Source organism: Schistocerca serialis, chromosome 12 (genome assembly GCF_023864345.2).
Source record: "Schistocerca serialis cubense isolate TAMUIC-IGC-003099 chromosome 12, iqSchSeri2.2, whole genome shotgun sequence".
NCBI classification, from domain to species: domain Eukaryota; kingdom Metazoa; phylum Arthropoda; class Insecta; order Orthoptera; family Acrididae; genus Schistocerca; species Schistocerca serialis.
The window spans coordinates 125,286,832-125,307,272 of record NC_064649.1 but is presented as its reverse complement, the minus strand read 5'-3'; the positions used below and the strand labels follow the sequence as shown (position 1 = coordinate 125,307,272).

Sequence of the window (20,441 nt, the reverse complement as noted above, 5' to 3'; positions counted from 1 at the left end):
CAGATTTTCAGCTGTCCACATTGAGATATAACAACAACACCTGTCGGCAGCTGAGGTTGTCAGATAGTCATCATTTAAAATGATTAATATTTCTTGTCTTTCCTACTAAGTCGGCCGCACTGATGTTTACGCGCGAAATCGCGGCAGCGTGTGGATGACATGCGAACTCTCAAACGATGCCGGCAGTTCTCTGGCGTGGTATGAAGAACAGGGGCAGGCGTTGATAGTGCGAGTGGAGACGCGTGCACGTCTGAAGCAGAGGAGGTGGCTGATGACGCTGCCGCGAGGGTTGCGTGGGAGGGAGGGAGGGAGAGAGGGAGGCACACCCGGAAATTGCTCGTTAGCCGCAGGTCTGCGTGACGTGTCGGCTCCAGGTGCCGCCCAAGGATGCTGGCCTCAGGCGACAAGCGAGGCAAGGCCTCCGTCTGGGCTCTCGTTCGCCTCTGTGCCTAGCCTTTCACATACTGCAGGAACCCGTCATTGTTTGTCCGCATTTCCAACGTTAATTCCTTACAAACCCAGCTGTAACGCCGGCCGGGGTGGCCGAGCGGTTCTAGGCGCTACAGTCTGGAACCGCGCGACCGCTACGGTCGCAGGTTCGAATCCTGCCTCGAGCATGGGTGTTGTGTGATGTCCTTAGGTTAGTTAGGTTTAAGTGGTTCTAAGTTCTGCGGGACTGATGACCTCAGATGTTAAGGTCCCATAGTCCTCAGAGCCATTTTGAACCAGCTGTAACGTTTCCGGTTCGTGGAATTAATCTTCACTACTACGTATCTTGTCTCAGTTGGGCCAATGTACAGGTGAACTCAGCTTATTGCAATCAATTTTAGGCGTGTTATCTTGAAACAGGCCGCACATATCCCGGTGCTCATAACAATACACACTGCTAAGTTATGTTAATAGCAACTATTTTTAGTATCATACACACACCAAAAACAGTTTTGCATCATCCTGGTTCCCAAAACTTCTGAAGATAGACGTTGACTGTCGATATTGCATTACAGTCAGTCTCTTTGGCTGTTCAGAGACGTCGCTAAACCCGCCCAAAGATGTAAACAACCGTGCATGAGCAGCGCCTATTAGACTGAGGGGGTTCGACAGCCGATCAGTTCCAGTCATTCCTCCAGGAAGGAGGTACACGGCTCGTGTTGTCTGAGGACGGTCAATACCGCGGTTCGATCGCGTCCGCATTGTTACGTTGTGCCAGGAAGCGCTCTCAACAAGTGTCCAGGCGCCTCTGAATGAACCAAGGCGATATTGATCGGAGACGGAGGAGATACTGAGAGACAGGAACTATCGATCACATGCCTCGCTCAGGCTACTACTGCAGTGGATGACCTTTATCTACGGATTATGCCTCGGAGGAACCCCGACAGTAACCCAACCATGTTGAATAATTTTTTTCGTGCAGCCACTGGACGACGTGTTAAGACTCAAATTGTGCACAATACGCTGTAAGATGCGCAACTTAATTCCCGACGTCAGTGGCGAGGTCCATCTTTGCTAGCACGACACCATGTAGCGCGGTACAAATGGGCCCAACAACATGCCGAAGGGACCGCTCAGGATTGGCATCACGCTCTCTTCACCTATTACTGTCGCATATGCCTTCAAGCAAACAATCCCCGGAGACATGTTTGGAGGCAACCCGGTCAGGCTGAATGCCTTAAACAGCGAATGCAGCAAGGCGGAGTTTCCCTGCCGTTTTGGCGTGGCATCGTGTGGGGCCGAAGTACGCCGTTGGTGGTCACGGAAGGCGCCGTACGATATGTGAATGCCATCCTCCTACCGATAGCGCAACCATATCGGCAGCATGTTGGCGAGGCATTCGTCTTCATGGACGAGAATTCGCGCTCCCACCGTGCACATCTTCGGGATAACGACATCGCTCGACTAGAGTGGCCAGCATGTTCACCAGACATGAACCCTACCGAAAATGCCTGGGATAGATTGAAAATGGCTGTTTATAGACTACGTGACTCACCAACCACTTTATCTACGCCGAATCGCCGTTGGGGAGTGGGACAATCTGGACGAACAGTGTCTTGATGAACTTGTAGATTGTATGCCACGATGAATAGAGGCATGCATCAATACAAGATGTGCTACTGGGTATTAGAGGTACCGGTGTGTGCAGCAATCTGGACCAACACTTCTGAAGGTCTCGCTGTACGGTGCTACATCATGCAGTTTGTGGCTTTCATGAGGAATAAAAAGGCGGAAATGATTTTTATGTTTATCTCTATTCCAATTTTCTGTACAACTTCCGGAATTCTCGAAACTGAGATGAAGTAAAACTTTTTTTGATTTGTGTAGTGCGCGGTTTGGGCAAAAATATGGGAATAAAATGGTTCAAATGGCTCTGAGCACTATGGGACTCAACATCTTAGGTCATAAGTCCCCTAGAACTTAGAACTACTTAAACCTAACTAACCTAAGGACATCACACACACCCATGCCCGAGGCAGGATTCGAACTTGCGACCGTAGCAGTCCCGCGGTTCCGGACTGCAGCGCCAGAACCGCACGGCCACCGCGGCCGGCAAAAAAAAAAAAAATATATATATATATATATATGTATATGGGAACAGCGCGTACTTGAACATTAATGCACGTGCTAAGTCAACCCTACAGGTTGCGCTGTTGCATTTGAACACGAACAGCACATGTACAATCTGCTCAATACGCTACAGGTATCGCCGGAAGTGGTCTCTTTTTCCATAAGTGCATTATTTCGCCGGCCGCTGTGACCGAGCAGTCCTAGGCGCTCCAGTCCGGAACCGCGCTGCTGCTACGGTCGCAGCTTCGAATCCTGCCTCGGGTATGGACGTGTGTGATGTCCTTAGGTTAGTTAGGTTTAAGTCGTTCTATGGGACTGATGACCTCAAATGTTAAGTTCCATATTGCTTAGAGCCATTTGAACCATTTGCATTGCGTCGTAGCTAAGTGAATTCGAACGTGTGCAAATTGTTGGTGAGTTTGTGCTGCCCGTAACCAAGGGTGCCGAAGTGTGTAGAATTTCAAGAGGGACCGTATCGGAGATTCGCACCACATATAGCAAAAATGGGCAAACATCATCAGCTAACGCACGAAAGTGTGGGTTGGCGATCGTGACAGTCACTCACTGAGGAGGATTGTGACGAAAAATAAGAGGAAGCCGGCTGCAAAAGCCAGAATTGAATGCCGCACTCGTGGACCCTGTCAGCGCTAAAACGACACGGAGGGACCTCCATAATCTGGGAACTGCGGGGCGAGGTGGAATTCCAAAAGCACTGATCAGTGATGCAAACGCCCGTAACGGGGAAACCTAGACTGTGGAGAAATGGAGGAAAGTCGTTTGGTCGGGTGAGTCTCGTTTCGCATTGTTTCCAACTTCTGGCGGAGTTTACATCCCAAGAGTGAAACCGCATGTGTTGTGTGGGGATTTGGGCAGCCATGGTGTGGTATACCGTAGGCTCGGCGGTCACTCTGCAGCGTTGCATCACTACCAGGGGTTCTATGAGCCTCCTATGTCGGTTCCCCAGTGGAGATGCTGAGTTCCAATATGACAGGATCCCCGTTCCCACAGCTCTCATCGCCCAGCATTGGTTTTGTGAGCGCGAGTGTGAACTGTCCAACCTATGCTGGTCATGGCAAGAACTAGGTGCAACATTACTGACCCTGCGGGCCGGAGTGGCCGTGCGGTTCTAGGCGCTACAGTCTGGAGCCGAGCGACCGCATCGGTCGCAGGTTCGAATGCTGCCTCGAGCATGAATGTGTGTCATGTCCTTAGGTCAGTTAGGTTTAAGTAGTTCTAAGTTCTAGGCGACTGATGACACCAGAAGTTAAGTCGCATAGTGCTCAGAGGCATTTGAGCCATTACTGACCCTTTATGATCTACCTTGGAGAGAGGGTGCTTGGGCATCGTCGTGCCTGAACTTGCCACTATTTTGTAGGAGTAATAGAATAAGATTCTCTAGAAAATCACACAGGGCCTGCGTTTTTCCACGCAGATTCGAATAGAAGCTGGTTTGGATGCCAACGGGTTCCCTAAACCAAATCTGGCGTGGTAATATCATGTGTTTTCCGTGCTTCTACATTAGTCTCTAACCCCAGTGTACACAGAAGGTAAAAAGCAGAAAGAACAGTCAGTTTATCACCTTCAAAATATAAAGTTCGGTAATTACTTTGCAGATACTGCAACGTGCGTGTTTCAATGTGTAACATAACTGCAAACTTGTACTTGCAAGCAAGAAAAATCTAAGTACGTAACTGTACTTTTTTTGTGGAGATATTTAAAACTTTGTGACTACCCCTGTATGTTTGTTGGTTACGATCTTATTTCTCGCTATTTTTTCAAATTTTTGGTATGCCCCTGTATGTAATAACATGAAATTATCATCAGGGGTACTTTAATAAAATATTGTCGGGTTTCAAGCCGCGTCAAGTGTTTTACTGCCCACGAGCTTTCGGCAGAGATCTCCTCTGCCATTGTCAAGCGGATGACTGTCGTGTGGTTGTCATTGCCGTGCCTATATAGCCGCGCCGTCGTTCGTGACGTCACTGGTGCTCCGTCCCGCACCATATATGGTAATGTTTTGGCCGCGCGTCCTGCTTCAACTCCCTAAACACCGGATCCCACGCTGTACTCAGCTGCAATCCACCCTCTCTATTGAAGTCTTGTCAAAAATTCTGATCTCTATGGTCTCGTTTATCACGCTATCCCAGAAGCCATTAGTCCGTTTAATAACAGACGTTTCACTGAATGCAGTTCGGTGTCCGTTTTCCAGAGCATGTTCTGCTACTGATGCCTTTTCTGGATAGAGCAGACGATAACACCTTTCATGTTCTGTGCGGCGCTATTCAATAGTGCAAACAGTCTGGCCGACATAGAACTGCCCACATCCACACAGTCTCTTGTAAATTCCTGGCGTTCTGAGACCTACATCGTCTTTCACAGTTTTCATTAGTTGCCGGATCTTTGCCGGAGGCCTGAAGATTGTCTCTATTTTATGCCTCTTCATGAGCCGACTAATCTTCCCTGTTGTCCAACCACAAAACGGTAAGAATGCAACCTGCTTGGTGTTTTCTTCAGAGGTCTTCTTTCTTTGAGGCTTAGATGACACTGCTTGTGAGATCTGTTTGTTGTTGTAACCGTTTTCCTTAAAAACTTTGCGTAAGTGGCTCAATTCTCTCGGCAAGTTTTCAGCGTCTGAGATGGTTTCAGCTCGATGTACTAAGGTCCTCAGAACTGGCTGTTTCTGTGCTGGGTGATGGAAGCTGTTGGCGTGCAGATACCGATCCGTGTGGGTGCGCTTGCGGTAAACGCAATGACCTTGAGACCCATTGGGTTTACGGCGGATAAGCACGTCCAAGAACGGCAGGGAACCCTCCTTCTCTACTTCCATGTGGCCGTGGACGCTGTTGAGGTGCTCGGGGATATCGCCGCGAAAGCATGCATTCGTACATCAGGGGTACTGCTTAAACGGCCAACAGCCTTGCCGCAGTGGTAACACCGGTTCCCGTCAGATCACCGAAGTTAAGCGCTGTCGGGCTGGGCTAGCACTTGGATGGGTCACCGTCCGGTCTGCCGAGCTCTGTTAGCAAGCGGGGTGCACTCAGCCCTTGTGAGGCAAACTGAGGAGCTACTTGACTGAGAAGTAGCGGCTCCGGTATCGCAAACCGTCATACGGCCGGGAGAGCAGTATGCTGACCACATGCCCCTCCATGTCCGCATCCGATGACGCCTGTGGGGTAAGGATGACACGGCGGCCAGTCGGTATCGTTCGGCCTTCATGGTCTGTTCGGACGGAGTTTAGTTTAATTTTAGTACTATTTAAACCATATGATGCTCACTGTGTGATGTTACACAAAATGTAAATAATATTAAATACAGAAAGACAACACAGTCACGTCGATTAAATATTTGGGCATAACATTGCAGAGCGATATGAAGTGGGACAAGCATGTAATGGAAGTTGTGGGGAAGGCGGATAGTCGTCTTCGGTTCATTGGTAGAATTTTGGGAAGATGTGGTTCATCCGCAAAGGAGACCGCTTATAAACCACTAATACGACCTATTCTTGAGTACTGCTCGAGCGTTTGGGATCCCTATCAGGTCGGATTGAGGGAGGACATAGAAGCAATTCAGAGGCGGACTGCTAGATTTGTTACTGGCAGGTTTGATCGTCACGCGAGTGTTACGGAAATGCTTCAGGAACTCGTGTGGGAGTCTCTACAGGAAAGGAGGTGTTCTTTTTGTGAATCGCCACTGAGGAAATTTAGAGAACCAGCATTTGAGCCTAACTGCAGTACAATTTTACTGCCGCCATTTCGCGGAAAGAACACAAGGATATTATGAGAGAGATTATGGCTCGTACAGAGGCATATAGGCAGTCATTTTTCCCTGGAGTGGAACAGGGAGAGAAGATGCTAGTTGTGGTACGAGGTACCCTCCGCCACATACCGTATGGTGAATTGCGGACTATGTATGTAGATATAGAACTTGCTCCTGTAGAATAGGCTGAAAAACTGATAAGTCTTCTGATATGCAATAGCATTAGGCGCTCCTACAGTGTATACAACTATTCTCGTCTTTCAGCACTGTACAGTAATCTGAACATACTACATTTAAACCACCAGACAAAGGCATATCCAACAAAATTTTTTCAATTAACTGAGTATAACTGCTAATCTTTAACTAATCAGCTATACAATCTTGTGTACCACAGGGCTCTGCTTCAGGTCCTAATATACTGCGCCTGCCCCTTTCCACCCCCACTGTGTGTCTGCACGTGTGTGTTTCCGCCAGAGTCGGGCGGTGAGCCTGCTATTGTTAACAGCCTTTATGTGTCGCGGTGGTAGGGGGCAGGGTAAAGAAAAAAAAAGGCTCCGCATATAAAGGAAACGAAAATATTACACCTAGGTCCGATGGCTCCTATAGAGAGAGCGAATTCTTTGCACGCGGCGGCCAAAGTGGCCGAGTGTGTGGGTGTTTGGGTGGTGCTTTCTTCCTCGCGCGCTGTCTGCGGGCTGTTATTGGAGGCTGGGCTGCGCACTTCAGGTCCCTTCGCGCGTTCCTTTGTTCCCCCCACCCCCATCCCACACGCGAGAGAGGTGTGGAGAGAGCGTTCCGTTGTTCTTTATTTTCCCTTCTGGCGCCTGCCCTGTGTGTGTGTGTGTGTGTGTGTGTGTGTCGGTTATTACGTATTATACGAGCAATCGAAGTCGCCCATCGACGCCCTTTTCACGGCGCCGCCTGCGGTTGCGGTGGAGGTGGGGATGTAGGGGGAGGGAGAGATGAGGGAGAGGTGAGAAAAGAAAGAGGGAGGGGGGTGGGAGAGATACGACCGACTGTCGCGGGCAAAAAGCGAATTTGCTTGGCCTGTTGGCGGTTGAACACAGGTACTCCCGACTGATGTCTGGTAAACAACAGGCAAACTACTGTAGCTTTGGTGCCTGTAATTAATGGTTGGTTGGTTGTTAGGAGGAAGAGACCAAACAGCGACGTTATCTGTCTCATAGGATTAGGGAAGGATGGGAAAGGAAGTCGGCCGTGCCCTTTCAAAGGAACCATCCCAGCATTTGCCTGGAGCGATTTAGGGAAATCACGGAAAAACCTAAATCAGGACGGCCGGACGCGGGATTGAACCGTCGTCCTTCCGAATGCTAGTTCAGTGCAATTAATTAATTGCGAATTTAGTAAAGCACTATAATTCCACTGATTGGCGACTCCACAGAGTTCGGTGTGTACAACGACCATATACGTGAAATTAGACAGGTCAGCGTTGGCCGTAATATTGATGGTTTATTGACAGCAATAAACCTTTTCTCTAATTTTACTATACTTCCATCATATTTATGACGTCCCCCCCATGAACCATGGACCTCGCCGTTGGTGGGAAGGCTTGCGTGCTTCAGCGATTCAGATAGCCGTACCGTAGGTGCAACCACAACAAAGAAAAATTTGGAGTAGGAATTAAAATCCATGGAGAAGAAATAAAAACTTCGAGGTTTGCCGACGACATTGCAATTCTGTCAGAGACAGCAAAGAACCTGGAAGAACAGCTCAATGGAATGGACAGTGTCTTGAAAGGAGGTTATAATAGGAACAGCAAGAAAAGCAAAACGAGAGCCGGCCGGAGTGGCCGTGCGGTTCTAGGCGCTGCAGTCTGGAACCGAGCGACCGCTACGGTCGCAGGTTCGAATCCTGCCTCGGGCATGGATGTGTGTGATGTCCGTAGGTTAGTTAGCTTTAAGTACTTCTAAGTTCTAGGCGACTGATGACCTCAGAAGTTGAGTCGCATAGTGCTCAGAGCCAAAACGAGAATAATGGAATTTAGTCTAATTAAATCAGGTGATGCTGCAGGAATTAGATTAGGAAATGAGATGCTTAAAGTAGTAAATGAGTTTTGCTATTTGGGGAGCAAAATAACTGATAGTGGTCGAAGTAGAGAGGATATAAAATGTAGACTGGCAATGGCAAGGAAAGCATTTCTGAAGAAGAGAAATTCGTTAACATCGAGTATAGATTTAAGTGTCAGGAAGTCGTTTCTGAAAGTATTTGTATGGAGTGTAGCCATGTATGGAAGTGAAACGTGGCCGATAAAAAGTTTAGACAAGAAGAGAATAGAAGCTTTCGAAATGTGGTGCTAGAGAAGAATGCTGAAGATTAGATGGGTAGATCACATAACTAATGAGGAGCTATTGAATAGAATTAGAGAGAAGAGAAATTTGTGGCACAACTTGACTAGAAGAAGGGATCGATTGGTAGGACATGTCCTGAGGCATCAAGGGATCACCAATTTAGTATTGGAGGGCAGCGTGGAGGGTAAAAATCGTAGAGGAAGACCAAGAGATGAATACACTAAGCAGATTCAGAAGGATGTAGGTTGCAGTAGGTATTGGGAGATGAAGAAGCTTGCACAGGATAGAGTAGCATGGAGAGCCGCATCAAACCAGTCTCTGGACTGAAGACCACAACAACAACATTTATGACGTGCATCCGGGGTATTACTATTCCCGTTCCCATACTTCGGCTGACAGTCTTACAGCCATTCTGAAGCTGAGCTGCTTCCAAGATTTTCGTCTAGTCCTATAATCATATTTAGGTCGTGCGCCAGGGATATTATTATTTCTGATGCCAATCTCACAGCCGTTCTCAAGTAGAGCCGCTTGCAAGATCTCTTTACACACTGCTTGGAGTAAACGAGCGTGACTCAAACACTGTTGCTACGAAGAGAGTCAGGCACAGATCAAACTTCATTCGTCTAAGTGCACAACAAAGCAAATGCAGTCAGAAAATCCACTGTCGCTACGAAGGTGAATCATATCATTGCTTACTGTGGACGGCTCTTGTTCGAAAGCAAGGTAGCTAAGACAGAATTCCTTTGTGAGTGCAGACGTGAAATGAGGGGTTTCCGTGACTCATCGAACTGGAAACCCTTGGCTCTGTTGAGCAGTTTCTCTGGCAATTGTATTTCCACAGCTTGCTTGACCACTGAATCCCATTTGGATGCCGTGACCAGTATCAACTTTACCGTAATCCGTGGAGAAGCCAGTGGAAACACAAAATCCCCCGAAGAAATTATCCGAATGGGACTGAAATCGATAGATATGATATACACATGGACATGAGCAAATGATTACAATTTCAGAAAAATTGAATGATGTATTGAAGAGAGCGAGCTTCACAAATTGATAAAGTCAACAAAGCGTTGATCCACGTCTGACCATTATGCAAGCAGTTCGGGAGGGCTTGCCATGCAGGACCCTCCAAACAGATTGGGGTTTACACGATCTAACGCACCAGTTGGACAGAGTTGGGCACGATATTCCTGAGGAGGACATCCAACAAGCCGAATAATTGCTTGCATAAGGACCACAGTTAGAGCAACGCGGTATTGACTTGCTCAATGTGTGAAGCTATTTTTCATATATATATATATATATAGCTTCATGTCTATCTCGGCTACAATAATGGGTTCACTACGCTGTTCGTAGTAGCTTACCCGCGCTCCTATTTGTATTTATAACCCTGTATTCACCAGACCACAAGTCTTGTTCCTCCTGACACTAACTTCACTAACTCCTACTACGTCTAACTTTATACTATCCATTTCCCATTTTAAATATCCCAACCTACCTGTCGTATTAAAAGACCTGACATTCCACGCTCCGATCCGTAGAACTTCAGTTTTCTTTCTCCTGATAACAACGTCCTCCGGAATAGTCCCCGCCTGGAGATCCGACTGGGGGACTATTTTACCTCTCGAATATTTTACCCAAGAGGACGCCATCATCATTTAATCATACAGTAAAGCTGCATGCCCTCGGGAAAAAATTACGGCTGTAGTTTCCCCTTGCTTTCAGCCGTTCGCAGTACCAGCACAGCAAGAACGATTTGGTTCAAATGGCTCTGAGCACTATGGGACTTAACATCTGAGGTCATCAGTCCCCTAGAACTTAGAACTACTTAAATCTAACTAACCTAAGGACATCACACACATCCATGCCCGAGGCAGGATTCGAACCTGCGACCGTAGTGATCGTGCGGTCCAGACTGAAGCGCCTAGAACCGCTCGGCCACATCGGCGGGCCAAGACCGTTTTGGTTAGTGTTACAAAGCCAGATCAGTCAGTCATCCAGACTGTTGCCCCTGCAACTACTGAAAAGGCTGCTGCACCTCTTCAGGAACCACACGTTTGTCTAGCCTCTCAACAGATACCCCTCCGTTGTGGTTGCACCTACGGTACGGCTATCTGTACCGCTGCGGCACGCAAGCCTCCCCACCAAATTGCAAGGTCCATGGTTCATGGAGGGAGCATACATACATAGTGTATTATTTCTTTCTTTCAGCAGTACAAATCGTCGACGATTTCATCTTTCAGAAGCTTCGCCACGCAGAAACAAATAAAATTTACTTTTCACACAAGTACGACTATTACATAACTCAGTTTGTAGCAGGTCGCGGAGAGATGTCAGGCATGTTCTTGTGAGTTTAGTACAATTCTAAATTACTTGTGTAACCAGTCAATTATAACTGGGACATTTCCTGACTGGCTAAAATATGCAGATGTTAAGCCTCTATTCAAGAAAGGGGATAAAGAGAGACCATCAAACTACAGACCGATTTCACTTTTGCCAGCATTCTCAAAAATTTTAGAAAAAGTAATGTATAGGCAGCTTCTCAACCATCTGACCACAAACAACATATCATCAAGAACACAGTTTGGATTTCTGAAGGGTTCTGATATTGAGAAGGCTATTTACACCTACAGTGAAAATGTACTTAATTCATTAAATAACAAATTACAAGCAGCAGGTATTTTCTGTGATTTGTCAAAGGCATTTGATTGTGTGAACCACAACATCCTTTTAAATAAATTAGAATTCTATAGTGTCACGGGCAGTGCTGCAAAATGGTTCAATCATACCTAGCTAACAGGAAACAAAGGGTGTCAGTACAAGGGACTTGTGAATTAAGTCATCAGTCATCATCAGAATGGGAAGAAATTACGTGTGGTGTCCCACAAGGATCCATCTTAGGGCCATTGCTTTTTCTTGTGTACATTAGTGATCTCTCATCAGTTACACTGCCAGAAGCAGAGTTCGTTTTGTTTGCAGATGACACAAGTATTGCAATAAATAGTATGTCGAGTGTAGTTCTAGAAAGATCTGCTAATGATATTTTCATGGATATTAATAAATGGTTTAAGGCCAACTCATTTACATTAAACTTTGAAAAGGCTCACTACATGCAATTCAGAACCTGTAAGAGGTTTCCACCCAGCATATGCATAAAGTGTGAAGTTGCCTCTTTGCAGAAATCGATGTACATGCAGCAGTTTGTTTCTCTGTATCAGGTGCCACTAATGATGGGTTATTAACCCGAAAACCAGTTTCGGCAGATAAACATTTCTAGTGCTGCTCACGGTGTACACAGGATTTCGTTTAATAAATTAAGGTGAAGAAGTAAAATCTGCATTAATTCGTCAGGAACAGTAAACTCACTTTGCCACGCCGTAGTAGTTTTCTAACGCAGTTTCAGAGGAAGTCAATCACTATTGACAGCCAGGAATGAATACAGATTTAAGACTGACGGACATTTATCGCAACAATTCGTGGTTTTTTCCCTCCCTTTTCGTGCTGCCGCCCACTATTCAGGCCTCCAGCCACCCTCGCACCTCACCCTTACACCGATAATGCAGGTAGGCGGTGGCTAACAAGCCCTTAGTGGACGAGAACATAAAACAGATTGTCACAAATTTATCAGTAAAAAGATTACCCTCCCACTTGCCGCCCTTCCCTCGCTGCACAGCAAACGTTTGTAATACATTGTCCTAATCTCGCATTTTCAGTTAATATTTAACGGAGGGGGAGAATAAAACGATTGTAACTGAACCGTTATAAAAACGTTCCAAACACCTGTTTTCTGTATCGCGGTAAGGACTCAGCAACAAGGACAGTGGGGCAGAGCAAGCGGAAAGCTACACCGCAGCAACTTAGCCGCTCTGTTAAGGCCCGTGGTAAAGATCAAATTTGTGTGTCAAATTCGCTGTTCCCTGTCCACGAGTTTTTCAAACAAGCGCGCGGACGTACCAACAAAGTTTGACAAATTTAACCCGACTTTTAAGGCAGCTGATGTGTGTAGTTTCGCTAATTGGAGTGGCAACCAATGCAGATACCTCGTTTCGTGTATTGACTTTGGCGTTGCGTATAAGGAAAAGAAGAAAACAACACGCTACACCAGAGAATAGCTGAAATTCAGAGAGTAATATAGGCCAATGCGTGGAAACCTCCTGAAGGAAATATTGCGCTCATAACACGATGGTCACACCAAATTTCTCCGCATGGATAATAAGACATTTGAGAAGTGGTTACAGCTACCTGGCAGTGTTATTGGGGGAAAAAGACATAGGTGAACATCCCTTACTTTCTACTAGGACGTCTAACGGCTTTCAGTAAAATACAACATAGGAACCTATACATCGTACGTGGAAGGACCGCAGAGCTGCGATACATAAAATTCCATTGCACTCCGCTTGAATGTTGTGTGTAGAATGTTACTTTTCTTCTTAACCTCTTCCTAATTACATGTGGGTGGGAAAGACACGAATCCTCTACCAGTGGTAATTTCCAGCGCTCTTACGTTTTTATCCTTCATCGTAGTTTCCACAATTACGGAAACTCCCCATACAGTGCGACAAATTGTAATAAAAAACTCTCTCTCGCTAAACACGCACCGCGAAACATCTACAGAAACAGCGTCTGCCTTCTTGTCAAATCGGCCTTCAAAATTTCTGTCAAACTCATCGAACACGGTTTGCGTTTGAAAAGCAAAGAAACACGCCACCAAATTACTCGAAAAAACTGGTGAAGTCGACAAATTTTGTTGTTGACAGAATCCATTATACAACACCAAAACAAGTTTGCTTACCAGGCAAACTTTCATGTGACTGTCGATGGTCCGGCCGGTGTGGCCGTGCGGTTCTAGGCGCTTCAGTCTGGAACGGCGTGACCGCTACGGTCGCAGTTTCGAATCCTGCCTCGGGCATGGATGTGTGTGCTGTCCTTAGGTTAGTTAGGTTTAAGTAGTTCTATGTTCTAGGGGACTGATGACCACAGATGTTAAGTCCCATAGTGCTCAGAGCCATTTTTTTGTCGCTGATTGGGTGTAGTGTTGTGGCTAAAAACAGGAACGATTTTTCTATAGCCAGATACGACGTTTTATTCGATTTCAGTCTCGGCGTATTCCAATGATGAATTCTTTTCGGGTTATCAGCAGAGGGGCGGCGTCGTCTTGTCGCAACGTTTCGATGAGTTTCGTACCCATCATCTTCTGGCATCTTCGACACAAGAAACTCATGGAAACGTTGCGACAAGACGACGCCACCACTCGGCTGATAGCCCGAGAAGAATTCATCACTTGCATAGCAAAAGTAGTTGCAATTTTTGCCAAAGTCGTTATTTGATGTCACACTCGGTGTAACTTTCTGCCACATTCAGTGCCGTTTTGCACCAAATTCAATATTTTTTGCCTCGTTAGATGTAATTTTTTGCCAAATTAAGTGCTGTTTCTTAAAAAAAAATTATTTTCTGTTTTTGTCGTCATCTCAAAGTTCGTGACCTAGGAAACGAACCGTTATTTCAAGATTATGCACGAACCTCATCCTTGAGGAGATTTCAAGTCAAAGTGCAATTGTAACATTGAAAAACTATCAATTACGAATATTGGTAAACTGCCGTACTTGGATTTTTAAAATTCCTGTAGTGCATAATTACGCATTTCACAATATCTCGTAAAAATCGCCGACTTCGCGTTATTTTTCTAAAAAAAAAAAAAAAAAAAAAACAGCTAACTTTGATTTGTTTTTCTCGATATCGTTTCCACGGAATTTTTCTGTCTCTAGTCATGGTCCTACATCCACGACAGTGCATTTTCAACACGTGGTCATCGGGAAAGTTTTGCTGGATTCGACGTCTACATCTACATTTATACTCCGCAAGCCACACAACGGTGTGTGGCGGAGGGCACTTTACGTGCCACCGTCATTACCTCCCTTTCCTGTTCCAGTCGCGTATGGTTCACGGGAAGAACGACTGCCGGAAAGCCCGCGTGCGCACTCGAATCTCTCTAATGTTACATTCGTCATACCCTCGGGAGGTATAAGTAGGGGGAAGCAATATATTCGATACCTCATCCAGAACCTGGACAACAAGCTACACCACGATGCAGAGCGCCTCTCTTGCAGACAGGATCCATTTGACACAACCAAAACACGTTAGCTTACCAGGCAAACTTTCACGTGACTGTCGCTGATTGGGTGTAGTGTTATGGCTACAAACAAGAACGTTTTTTCTACAGCGAAATGCGTCGTTTTATGCGATTGCAGTCTTTTTCGGCGAGTTTTCTAAACATCCCCGTAACGCTATCACCCTTACCAAATAACCCTGTGACGAAACGCGCCGCTCTTCTTTGGACCTTCTCCATCTCCTCTGTCAACCCGACCTGGTACGGGTCCCACATTGATGACCAAGTATAGGTCGAAAGAGTGTTTTGTCCTCTGGCCTTATTAAAAAGATTCTTTTCTTTTGCACCGTGTAGAGGCAGAGTAGACTTCGACGCAGCAGACAGACACCAGCCACTGTAGCTGACGTCAGAGACAGTAGGCCTCCACTTCACCCCCTCCTCGCTCACATACCTACAGTAGATGGGGCCACAGTGGATAGCTGCGCATGGCTTCAGCCCCCACCCCCGCACCCCCCCCCCCCCCCCCACCCATTCCCTCGCTCGCCGAGCCTCTCCAGCCCAGAGCACCACTCGCGGCGGCCAGTTCTGTGCAGAGGGCTTCGCCAAACACCGCCTGGGCTGCAAGAGGACCACGAAGGCCTCCAAACTTTGGCCTCAGACTCCTCGCCACTGCCTGCCCGCGATACTCCTGCACTGCCCCTCTCCGGCCCCCTTACCCCCTCCCCTTACCACGCCAGTACTTCATCCGCCCCTCCTCCTTCTCAACACACGAATATCACACACCGTTTGCTCGATACACACTCACCGGCCTTCAACTTTCTGCCCAAGAAGCAACGCACCCAGGACAACACCGAATATTTCGCATGAATGATACTGCCATTGGCATATACACTACTGGTCATTAAAATTGCCACACCACGAAGATGACATGCTACAGACGCGAAATTTAACCGACAGGAAGAAGATGCTGTGATATGCAATTAATTAGCTTTTCAGAGCACTCACACAAGGCTGGCGCCGGTGGCGACACCTGCAACGGGCTGACATGATGAAAGTTTACAACCGATTTCTCATTCAAAAACAGCTGTTGACCGGCGTCGCCTGGTGAAACGTTGTGCTGCCTCGTGTAAGGATGAGAAATGCGTACCATCACGTTTCCGACTTTCATAACGGTCGGATTGTAGCCTATCGCGACATTGCTGCTCGCGTTGGTCTAGATCCAATGACTGTTAGCAGAATATGGAATCGGTGGGTTCAGGAGGGTAATACGGAACACCGTGCTGGATCCCAGCGGCCTCGTATCACTAGCAGTCGAGATGACAGGCATCTTATCCGCATGACTTTAACGGATCGTGCAGCCACGTCTCGATCCCTGAGTCGACAGATGGGGACGTGGCTCCTGTTACCCTTGACGCTGCATCACAGACAGGAGCGCCTGCGATGGTGTACTCGACGACGAACCTGGGTGCACGAATGGCAAAACGTCTTTTTTTCGGATGAGTCCAGGTTCTGCTTACAGCATCATGATGGTCGCATCCGTGTTTGGCGACATCGCGGTGAACGCACATTGGAAGCGTGTATTCGGCATAGCCATACTGGCTCATCACCCGACGTGATGGTATGGGGTGCGATTGGTTACACGTCTCGGTCACCTCTTGTTCGCATTGACGGCACTTTCAACAGTGGACGTTACATTTCAGTTGTGTGGCGACCCGTGGCTGTACCCTTCATTCGATCCCTGCGAAACCCTACATTGTAGAAGGATAATGCACGACCGCATGTTGCAGGTCCTGTACGGGCCTTTATGGATTCTCCAGATCTCTCATCAACTGAAAACGTCTGGTCAATGGTGGCCGAGCAACCGGCTCGTCACAATACGCCAGTTACTACTCTTGATGAACTGTGGTATCGTGTTGAAGCTGCATGGGAAGCTCTACCTGTACATGCCATTTAAGTTCTGTTTGACTCAATGCCCAGGCGTATCAAGGCCGTTATTACGGCGAGAGGTGGTTGTTCTGGACACTGATTTCTTAGGATCTACGCACCCAAATTGCGTGAAAATGTAATCACATGTCAGTTGTAGTATAATATATTTGTCCAATGAATACCCGTTTTATCCTCTGCATTTCTTCTTGGTGTAGCAATTTTAATGACCAGTAGTGTATTAAGTTTGCATCAAACCTATGACTAACGACCCAAGGGTAGCGGGAGGATAGGAGTACGCCGAAGATAACTGTGCGATCAATTTTACATTGCTTGGTTTCGGGACAGACAACGATGTGCAACACGAAAATTTGTATTATGGTGGTGGTGGTGGTGGTGGTGGTGGTGGTGATGATAATGATCACCATCATCATCATCATCCTCATTATCATGTACAAGGTAGATTCATGTGAAATTAGATTATATTTCAAACAACCTTTATATACTATACGAATGGTTTTTTTCTTTCGAAGGTGTCCATATGGTGCCCAATGAGTATGGAGCGATGTGTCTAAACTAGTTTAGAGAAAGGGCCAAGAGACGTTGAGGTCCTTCCCTTGTTACGCCACACAACGTTCAGGAACAGTTTCCCGAAAAAAAATAAAAAAAACACGCGGAGCAAGCGGAGGAACTGCAAAGGGCTAGGGTGGGTGGAGGGGAGCGGAATGGAGAAAAGATCTGGAAACCGCGGATAGAAGGGCCGCGTCGCCTGCTGGGACAATTTGCAGAAATAAAGGTGAGCTGAATTCATCTAATTAAGATTTTCCGGCCAGGAAGAGGGGACGTTAAAACCTCCTTGATGCGACGTAATAAACGAAAAATAAAATTGCCGGAAAGGAATGGCGGTGGAGGGGAGGCAAAAGGGCTGGTGAGGGGGTAAAAGAAAAAGGTGGTGTTTAGAGGTCTGTGGCGACCCGCCAGAGCGTCGGGAGGGGTGGCGGCAGACCCTGCCGGGATTACGGGGCCGTAATTGAGAATTTTAATAGGCTAATTTTTGCTTCAGTCCCAGCCGGCGGGAAGGCCCGGCGTCTTTTTCCGCGTTTCGCTGATTTAATTACAGCGCGCAGACGTTCAGACGTTCGTGGGCGGCGTGGGCGGCAAGGTGTTCAGAGCGGGATTTGGGAGGCGGAAGCGCTTTGCCGGCCGTCTGTGCGGCAATGAATGCAAACTATTACGGCCCGCTCGGGGGCGGCAGGCGGGGGCGGTTTTAGCCGGACAGGCGACGGATCCTGGTGTGGAGGTGTGGAGTCCGCGGGGTTAGTGGAGGATGCTTCGGAGTGGGTGTAAAGACACGGATGTGGCGAGGACGCCGTAAGAGGCCAGCTAGTGCTGGTAGAGGGGGTGGGGAGGGCAGTGTGTGTGTGTGTGTGTGGGGGGGGGGGGGGGGGGGATCGTCGCTCAAAGAGTTTTGGCCGTATCAGGCACCGGCCTTGATTTTTAGGATGCGGATGTGAATTATGGACTGAAGCAGAACTCTGGGAAAGGAGAGAACGGAAATGTTTGCGATGTGCTGGTGTAGAAGAATGTCGAAAATTGCTCTCATGTTCATAAATTAAGGATAATTGCAGATTGTGGTGCCACATAACGTAACACTACACAAAACTGGCGCTAATAGCATAGGCACATAGGAATCACACGCGACACGGATCTGTAAGTCCACGGTATTGGTGATAAGTTTAGAAAACCTGCCCCAAACACATGTGCTAAAAAAACGCCACTGTTTCCCCCGCATATACCCCGACATCAGTATGGGATATGATCACCATGTACACGTCCACAGGCCGCACAATGGGTTGACATACTCTGGATCAGGTGGTCGAGCAGCTGCTGGGGTATAGCCTCCCATTCTTGCACCAGTGCCTGTCGGAGCTCCTGAAGTGTCCTAGGGGTTTGAAGACGTGCAGCGATACGTCGACCGAGAGCATCTCAGACGTGCTCGATGGTGTTTTGGTCTGGAGGACAGGCAGGCCACTCCATTCGCCTGATATCTTCTGTTTCAAGGTACTACCCCACGATGGCAGCTCGGTGGGGCCGTGTATTATCATCCACCAGGAGGAAGGTGGGACCCACTGCACGCCTAAAAAGGCGGACATACTGGTGCAAAATGACGTCCCGATTCACCTGACCTGTTACATTTCCTCTGTCAGACATGCAGGGGTGTGTGTGTGTGTGTGTGTGTGTGTGTGTGTGTGTGTGTGTGTGTGTGTGTGTGTGTGTGTTTGTTTGTGTGCTCCAATCATAATCCGACCCCACACCATCAAACCACCACCTCCATACAGGACCCTTTTAAGGACATTAAGGGTTTGGTACCCGGTTCCTGGTTCACGCCAGGTGAAAACCCGGCGAGAATCTGTTCAGATTATACCTGAACTCGTCCTTGAATATAACCTGGGACAACTGTTCCAGTGACCATGTACTGTGTTCTGGACAGCAGGCTTTACGGGCTCTCCTGTGACCAGGGGTCAGTGGAATGCATCTTGCAGGTCTCCGGGCGAATAAACCGTGTCTGTTCAGTCGTCTGCAGACTGCGTGTCTGGAGACAACTGTTCCAGTGGCTGCGGTAAGGTCCCGAGCAAGGCTACCTGCAGTACTCCGTGGCCGTCTGCGGGCACTGATGGTGAGATATCGGTCTTCTTGTGGTGTGGTACAGTGTGGACGCCCCGTACTGTAGCGCCTAGACACGTTTCCTGTCTGCTGGAATCGTTGCCATGATCTCGAGATCACTCTTTGTGGCACAGGGAGGGCCCTTGCTACGACCTGCTGTGTCTGACCAGCCTCCAGTCGCCCTAGTATTCTACCCCTCATAACGCCATCAATATTTGTTCTTTGAGCCATTTTCGACGCACAGTCACCATTAGCACGCCTGAAAACGTCTGCACACTTACTCGGTGCACCGTACTCTGACATGCACCAACACACCTCTGTGGACTGCTGCCAGCGCCGCCGTGCGACGACCTCAGGTCAAATGCACCGCATGGTCATGCCTCCCAGGTGATTTAAACCTGCAAACCGCCCACCAGAGCGTTATTTTACAATGTATCGGCATTATCGTTAATTTATGAGTGAAAGTAGACTTGCAAGAAACAGGTAGTTTTCCGCACAGCCATTTTGGAAAGGATTAGGCTGCATTTACTTATTTTATTTGACACGTCTAGTGCTGTTGCACCAAAGTGAGGAGCATACCTGCTTGGTCATGGAACAAGTCATTACTTGAAACAATTATCATAAAGTGTGGTAGCAGATGAGACAAAATTAATACGAATGTTATGCAGATGACGATCTGCTGAGCATATATTGCGTTCGTGCGCAAGGTCGTAGCGCTTTTCCGAAAATTAAATAAACACAACACATACACATAAGAGACTTTACTCGTCAGTAATATGTTCTCCTTCGCTATTGACAACAGTCTGCCAACGCTGGGTAACTTTTAGTAGAAGTCACGTGGTTTTTAGGCTGTTCGATTGAGCGCGGAGAAAATGCGAGAGCGCAAGATCAGATGAGTAAGGTGGGCTCGCAGTCAATTCCAGACGCGCCTCTTGTATAGTGTTTTTGTGGGTCTATCTGAGTGCGGGCGAGAGTTACAGTGGAGTAGCGTCACTTCACGCAGTCTTCCTCGTCGTTGTCTTTCCATTGCGTCCGCAAGACGTCTCAGTTGTTGACAATAAACAGCAGTAGTCGATACACGTCGGGGAAGCAGTTCGTAGCACACGACACCGTCGCTGTTCACC

The 20,441-nt window shown here is 47.6% G+C and overlaps 1 pseudogene; it reads left to right on the top strand.

Annotated features, from left to right (window-relative positions):
- Window positions 1-5,466: 5,466 nt before the first annotated feature.
- On the top strand, window positions 5,467-5,584 carry LOC126428602 (5S ribosomal RNA; annotated as a pseudogene).
- The last annotated feature ends 14,857 nt before the right edge of the window (window positions 5,585-20,441 follow it).